This window comes from Leuresthes tenuis, unplaced genomic scaffold (assembly GCF_036924035.1).
Source record: "Leuresthes tenuis unplaced genomic scaffold, fLeuTen1.0.hap1 SCAF_16, whole genome shotgun sequence".
Classification (NCBI taxonomy): Eukaryota; Metazoa; Chordata; class Actinopteri; order Atheriniformes; family Atherinopsidae; genus Leuresthes; species Leuresthes tenuis.
The window spans coordinates 25,508,064-25,516,650 of NW_027325370.1; positions in this window are offsets into that span (position 1 = coordinate 25,508,064).

An 8,587-nucleotide genomic window follows, 5' to 3' on the forward strand; every position below is an offset into this window, starting at 1 on the left:
CAACTGAATCTGCAGTTTGGGAGCAAAGTGCTCTGTTGGGATACCTTTTACAATGAGGTCTCTAAGATATGATGGAGCTCGGTCATTACGAGCTTTGTGAGGAGACGAATCTTAAATTCTATTCTGAATTTAACAGGGAGCCAATGAAGAGAAGCTAAAATTGTATAAATATGATCTCTCCTGTTAGTTCTCATCAGAACTCTGGCTGCAGCATTTTGGATCAGCTGGAGGCTTTTCAGAGAATAAGTGGGACAGCCCAATAGTAAAGAATTACAGTAGCCCAATCTTGAAGTAACAAATGGTAAATGGACTTGTATAGTGCTTTTCTAGTCTAACTGACCACTCAAAGTGCTTCTAACACTACATGCCACATTCACCCACTCACAGCCTGTCTTAAGTATACTACACATACTTACTTCCTGCTTCTGAAGAGTGCAGACGCGTCTCTGCTTCCTCCTGCTTTGTTTGCTTTTAAATCATTCTACTTCTTTCCACAAGTCTTAGATATAATCTTATTATTTTACCGGTATTCTTTTTCTTTTAAATCTATATTTGTAAATGGTATTAGCCCTCCTGTTTGCAAAAAGAATCGTACAGAACAATGTCTCCTAACCCTGCATTATCAGTGAGCTGCACAGAGTGTGAGCGACTCTCTGTGAGAATAACGCTTGAGAAGAGGATTGAAACGCTGCAAGAAATTTGTGCGAGTGAGGAATTTATTGACTCTATTATAGCTCCTGTACAGGCTGTGGAGCCTTCATGTGCCAAAGGACTAACTCAGACTTTTCTACATGGGATAACAGCTGATGTGGAGCCTCACACTGTAGATCTGGCTGACACTTCCCTGGATGTGTCCAAATGACACTAGAATAGCTGGTGAAGCTCCCAAACCGGCCGGTCCGACTGATGTATCTTACTGGAACGGTGTTGGTGCCAAACTAAAATCATCAACCCCAGCCAGGACCTGGTCTCATGTTGTCTGTCGCAGAGGTAAACCCAGCACTAAACCTAAACCTCCTGCACTCACTCCACCACCTAAAGTACCATTGCATAATAGATATGACACGTTGATTCCAAATACAATGTGCAATGATGAATGTAATACAAAAATTAAAAACAAGAGAAATGGCCCCAAAACTCAGCCAAGGGCTATCCAGAATATCAGGAGAAGCCCAAATGCCACAACCAAGTTGAGGGCTATGGCAGCAATTGACACCACAAAAAAATGGAATAGCTACCATTCTGTCAGGTTACCAGGGGACTCAGGACACAGATGCAGCGTCGTGTGGGATTCAAAGGTTTTTATTATTTAAAAGGCAGCACACAGAACACAGGAATGCAGGGCGATCTCCTGGCAGCGCTAAAGAAAAAGGCAAAAAAAAAAAGGCTAAAAAAACCCAAAAAAACTTAAGTGCTCTTCTCTGTAACCTAGCGGAGGAAGAGCGCAGCTATGAAAGGTACAAACATAAAACTCTCCAACTGGGAGGAAAACAGAAAGGCTATGAACATTAAACAAAACAAAGTCACGCTCTCCTAACGAGGCGGAGTAAAACAAAGACGCAATCTGACCAAACACAGGCTCTATAACGATTAACTTAAAACTCTCTTTTAACGGAGGTGACTATGAAAAGTTACAACAAAAATCACTCCTTGCAAATGGAGGAAAAACAAAGCTATGAAACTTACCGTTTTAGAATACATAAACTAAGGCTATGGACGAGGATAATCTATAAAACAAGATAGCACTGCAGGAGGATCGCTCACTGCAGGCTCGTGGAAACTATGGCTGAAAGAACAAGACAAAGGGCTGGTAATGATGCTCATGTGGTGAGACAACATACTGGCACAAGACAAGAGAAATGCAGACTATTTGAACACATGAGGGACCAAGGGGAACAGGTGGAAACACTTGGGAATCTGGGAAGACAATGAGACGCTTGACACAGGAGGAAGGGCAAGATACCTGAAACGAGAGGAGACAATTAGGGATTTCAAAATAAAACAGGAAATGACGAGACAAGACATGGAACAGAAAATAAACCGTGACACATTCTGATTGGGGACTCTATAACACAGCTTGTCAGAATGGCAAAGACAGAAAATATAACTTTTTCAGAAAAATTCTCTCAAAATTAGGCTCAGAGTCGCTTGATACGATTAACACAAAACATTTATTTCTTGCAAGAAAGAGACAAGTCCGCACAACCTGTCAGGAAGCTGGCTCAGAGTTGTCTGCCAACAAAATGGTGCTCTTGCTATTGATATTGTTTATGCTTGCTGGCCACACAATGTTATGGGAAAGGGACATTCAGTGTTATGGAAAAAGACATTACTAGTCATTTAATGTTATGGGAAGACGAGTTCAGACAGTCAAAACACTTTTGCTTGCTACATAGTATTATGAGAACCAAAAGACAGGAGGAGGCCTCCCCCCATCACAGAAACTCTTATTCTTGCAGCTTTTCTCATAGTATAACTATATAGTTTTTCTAACATTCCTTCCTGTTTATGCTATGAAGAAAAAGGGAAAAACTCTGCATCCTGTACAATTAACATTGAATAATTTTGAATCATTAACATTGAAAATGTTCCACTGTTCGCAGTGCATAGGAGCGAAAAAACCATTTGCTGTATTTACGGGAAAATTCTCCTATGGCCCCATTCTCCCCGTGGCGACCGACCGCTTAATCACTCACTCAATATCAAAGGTCACACTCCGAACAGTTGATTCCAATGAATGGCGATGGACATATGTGTGATTAGCAAACACAAAATGAATACACAAACAAAAAATTAATGAAATGAAAATAAGAATAATGAATAATAAATGAAAATACGATTAAATACAATTAATGAACAATATGAAATGGATATTAAGTGGAAAAAATGTATAAGATAAAAAAATAATAACAAATGAAAATCAAGAATAGTCAAACAATAATAATAATAATACAATGCAGTTTATTCAGTCCAGTCCTGTCACCAACACTGCAATCGTCTGCTTCTGGCCGAACATCAGTCCGGCTGGGTCTGGAACTGCTAAGCTACCTTGGAAGGAGAGGTTACTAGCACTTCACTTCCAGGAAGAGGTCTTTACCACCTCTTACTCCCTAACTAATCCTCTTTTAGGACATTTCAGGATATAATTCAGCCATACAGTGGTTGGAGGCTGTAGATTGTTAAACGTTACTTCGTGGAATGAACTCTTCAAATCAGCTTTTCATTCAGTTGGGGTGGAGCGCTTAGCTTCGCCGTCCACCCTTTTGTACACATGTGGATAAAAATTTGTGATTGTTCGACCATCATCTTGGCATGATGGGCCCAACTTCCAGGATTCCAGACACCTGGTCAGTTACCTGACTGAGTCCTGTAGTGGTTCTGCTGCTGATGCAGTTCATTTAATCTGTGGACAAATGTTAGCAGGAAAAAGCAACATATCATCTTTACAATGCTCTACATTCAGGAATTGCTTTTTAATAGGTCCAATTCCCATGTTCATTGGTCTTTCATATGAACGCAAAAATAATCATTAAACAAATCATTGAGAATTCACTCTGGGTCATTCGAAGTACTTTAACTTTAAACGTTATCTGTGTCCTCGTCTCCATCATCCACGTGTAGCTTGTTGTCATCATCTCTACATGTTGATACATTATGCAGGTAAGGGTGGTCTCAATCAGTCTTTGGGACAGTCCTCTTAAGCATGTGATACAACATCAAGCACAGGTGACTACTATGGCTCTTACAATAGACGGAGACCAAACCACTTCTCCATCATGTCAGTGAAGGGGTCATTGATCCCTGAGTTTTCTATCAGCTCTGCAGAGAGTGATGCGAGTCCCTCTTGGTGATGCTGCCATCTGGGGAAGTATTGTTAGGAATAAAGAAACAGGAAAAAGTTCCAAACATTTCAATTGTTCAGCAATGCCTTGTAGATGTAATTTATCCAATAAACATTTTTATTTATTGTTGCCCACCAGAAAAGAAAAGATTCAAAGTCTGAAGTTACTTGATTTCTAGCTTTAAATTCATCTGGGACTCTGAACTCCAATGCTATCCAGGTACACTCTGTTGTCAAATGAACCTCCAGACACAGTTAAATGCTTGAGACGTTGCAGCTTCTCACCCAAGGCCTTAAAGTCCCCCATAGGGAACAGACGGAGAGGAATCTGTTGTTGGGCTATTGCGCAGCTGCCAGTTAGGCGGAAGGACGGACCTCAGTTTCGTCTCCCCACACAGCCACCAGAGGTCTGCTCTCATGGACGTCTGGTTCCGAAACCAAGATGCTGAGTAGTTACCTGCGTCCTGAGTGATATTGATGGATTCTTGACAATTATCTGACATGAGTGTACCCACATTCTTACCTGTACCCCTGTGGATGAAACATATATAATATATATATATATATATATAATTACCCTTATAAGCCAACGCTGAGGTCAGTACATCTCTTTTCTTAACTGCTGGGAACAACAAAGAGAGAGAGTTTTACATTGCTCTGTGTTAGGTACAAAAGATTCATTATACAATTGTAATGCACATTGGAAACCAGTTGGGTCAGAGTGATTGCTTAATTTCTAGATTTATTGTGGCTTTAGCACATTCAATACAATTAGATTGGTTATTTTGTCATGCTGTATACATTCCAGCCATTTATTCCAATCACTATAACCTGTTGTGGACTACTATTCATTATACCAAAATTCCAACTGATACACCGGCGATTCTTCAGAAATCTTGTATTAACATACATTTCACATATGTACTTTTCAGAATACACATGGGCTTTTTGGCTGTCTTCACATAAAACAATTGAGCATAAGTCAATCTCAGCCACCCCATCTATTCCTGCAACAAAAAATAGGTTGACAAGTGGTCTGTTGGACCTGAGGGACCTCCTATCTCTGTGGTCAGTCTGTGTCAAGGGTGTGAGGGTGATTCATTGTAATGCATTATCTTTTAGTTTTTTATTAATCTGTGCTTAATCCTATAGAATTAGGAATACGATAATAAGAATAATGATTAACAATACACAGCTGGTTCCTTTTAACCTACAAAATCCTGGTAATTTAAATGGATGCCACGGCTGCTGTCTTATTTTAGCCACACCCTATGTTCTCGTTTTAGCCGTCGTTTTCTTCACTGAGGTTGAGACGAACCCCCTCCTGTTGAGAGAATTCCCCTTTGTAGTCAGACTCATGCCTCAGAGAACGGTGGTGGGTAACTAATCTTTCCCTACTTCTGCAGGTCGTGGCCTTACTAGTTTACAGTGTGATAAGTGAATCCAGGATATATTAGTTTAGCTGCTGTGGGTGCTGTAAGCAGTACCTGCTATGAACCTTCCCACCTTGGGCTGGACCAGTTCTCTTTCTTTATCACTTTGATGAGGATCCAGTCTCCAGGTCTTAGAGATTCCTCCACAGGTTCACCTGGAACAGACTAGACAGAAGAGATCTCTCTACTAGTTAACATTTTAACCATGTATCCTGCTAAGGTTTCTTCTCTTTCTTCATCATGTCCGGTGAATAGTTCTGTGGTAGTAAAAATGGTCATACATTATACATTATCTCAAATGGAGTTTAATCCTGTGCTAGTTAGAGTAATATGCATGTTTAGGACTACTAGTGGTAAACAGTAAACCCAATTCTTCCCAGTTTCTTCAGTCCTGCCCTAATTATTCAATTGTGTCTCTCCAGCAAACCTGTTGATTGTGGATGATATGCACAGTGGTTTCTGAGATCCTTTTTTTTAAAGTTCTTTGCCATCAGGAAGATAATATTGTTTACAAAGTGCGTCCCATTATCACTGTAGATTATTTCAGGAATTCCAAATCTAGGTAACATTTAATTCACCAGTGTTGCCATCTGCCTGTGCATATGGAAATACTTCAACTCATTTGGTAAAACATCACTAATCACCAGGGAGACCCCTTTATTTAATTCAATGAAATCCATACAAACGTGTTGAAAAGGGTCCTCCGGCCTCGGGAACTGTCCTCGCCCTGGTCCTAGGCCATATGTTTGGATTATATTTTGAACATATTTGATATGTTAGACAAAAATTCTTTATTATCATATTATGATATTATTATTTATTATGAATAAAACCATACACTGCAAAAGCCTTGTTCATTGTTGCTACCATCCCTCCTGTAGAGACATGACGTGGTCCATGGCTCAATACTGCAGCATGTTTAAACAAACTCTTTGGCAGTATAAGTTCTACAGTAAATGGCACCTTTATTCTTCCAGATCTGTCCTTGTAAGTGCACATTTGGTTTTGCATGCGTGGTCCAATTTAATGGACTAGTATATGCATCCAGTTTCTCAGAATACTCTATTCCTGGCTCCACCTTCTCCCAATCTGAGGCTTCTTCACATGCAGTCACAAACACACCTAAACGCCTCCAGTGGTCGTCTGTGGGTTTGGAGAGTGACACATGAGGTGCATTACAGGATCTTAAAACCTTTCTCATGCTGTGAGAGAGTGAGCAACTGACTGCACAACAACCCTCTTTATTCCAGTATAAGTGTTCTAACTTTAACATGGTCTGTTTTTCTTTGAAAAAAACGTTTCTCATTTGTTTAAAAAAATAAAATATATGTACTCCCCTTGAGTATATTTGTAAGACATAGTGCAGTGTAATTCATGTGGTGACCTGAGGGTGAGCTCTCCTGAGACGTGTTCTTTTGCCTTCTTAAGGAGAGGAAGCGTGATAGAGCTGGGGCCTGTAGACACAAGATCCAAACTATACCAGTATGAAGGTGGTCTGGCGTCATGCTGAATCATTGTTTGAGCGGACTTTATTCGAACTACAGTTAACCCTTTTTCTTCTGGAACTATTCGTAGCTTCGATAAATGGAGTAAAGCTCTTCCCAGTAAGTTACAGGGACACAGAGTGGACAAGACAACTTGACAATCAGCACTCACTCCAGTCCGTGTATCTGTTACTGTCAAGAGTTTTGATAAACGCTCAGGCTGGCGCTTACCATTTGCTGATTTGACCCAAATAATTTCTTTGGATTCCTCAACTCCCGGAATGTCATCAGGATGGATTACAGTTCGTGTTGCACCTGTGTCGCATAGAAAAGTTACCTCCGTCTCATTCAATGTAATGTCAGGTTTGATGTCATACTGTAAGATAAGTTCAATTCCCTCTAAGTTTAACACTTTTTCTGGCTTTTCTGCTTCTATCCTGGTTACAGCTCTTGTTTTTTTTCTTATCTAGTCATAACTGACTCCCAAACTCTTCCTCTATCTTACTCTTGCTCCTGCAGTCCCTCGCCCAATGCCCCCTCCTTCCACACAGCCGACATGTATCTCCTCCTGCTCTGTCTCTCCTTCTCCGTCACTGCTCCTGTTGTGATCTGTGTTCTTGCTTTCCCTCATCACCTAAATAGTTGCTTCTCTCCCTTCCAACAAAAAGTTTGGTCCTTTCTTGCTTTTCTTTTTGTTGTTAGAGTGCTCCTCTGCCCTCTTTATTCCATTGCTGTGCAAACACATTAAGATTACTATTTATTGTCATGTTACAAGTGTTACAAGTCACACAAAATTACTCTCTGCATTTGACCCATCTAGTTTGGCACCTGTTGAACACACATGCACAACCTTTCTGTTTAATTTAATTAATATTTATCTGCAGGCTTAGAAACTGCTAATAGTATTAATATATTACTCCATATATTACGCTGATTTATTGCAGCTGTCTTTAAATTTCTCTTTAAGAAAGCTATTGTTTGATATCTGACTCACATAGCATATTTCATTGCTGTGTTTTTTGTTTTTTAAAAAAATATATATTTTATATAAAATATATATATCCTAATACTCACTTTAACCCATTCTGTAAGGCATTTTACAGACTTTGCTGCTGATAAGATATGAAATAAATGCTTTAATCTCTGATGAATATGATGTCAGTTCCTAAGTTCATAAGTTCATAAGTTTTAGGGAAGTTAGTCAATCAGAAGTAATGAAGCATTACTTAACAATAGCATTACTTAACTTAACATTAATATGTTAAATTCTCTATTTCCGGCTTATGTTTCTGATACACTTATGATATTGTTGCAGAAGAGCTAATCTCAAATTTAGAAAATGTTTCAGTTTGGCTTGAAAACCATCTGCACCTGAAAGGTTTGACTGTCTGGTCTCAGACCTGCTTCAGGTGGAAATTATTTCATTTTTAATGCCTTGAACTTTGTCATTAAAGAATATTCCAACTTCATTACCCTTATATGTAGAAATGAGTTCTAAATGCAAACTGGAGGGTTTGTTAATCTGTTTACTGTAGCAAGCAAGACATGAGAGTTGTTACTGCAGTTTTTTTTATGATTTTAGAAAAATAACTCTCCCTTGTTCTATGCAAAGTCTGGTTGAACACACATAGCTTTTCTCTGTAAATCTCATCATGAACCTGGAGCTTTGACTTGCACCATTTTTGTTCGGCTCTCTGGCACTTCCTTTTCTGTGCCCTGACCGACTCTTCTTTTCTCCATGGCGCCCTTTGCCCACTTTTTAACCATTCTAACCTTGACAGGAGCAATGGTATCCAAAGCATTTAATAGACTTGATGTGTAAGAGCTCC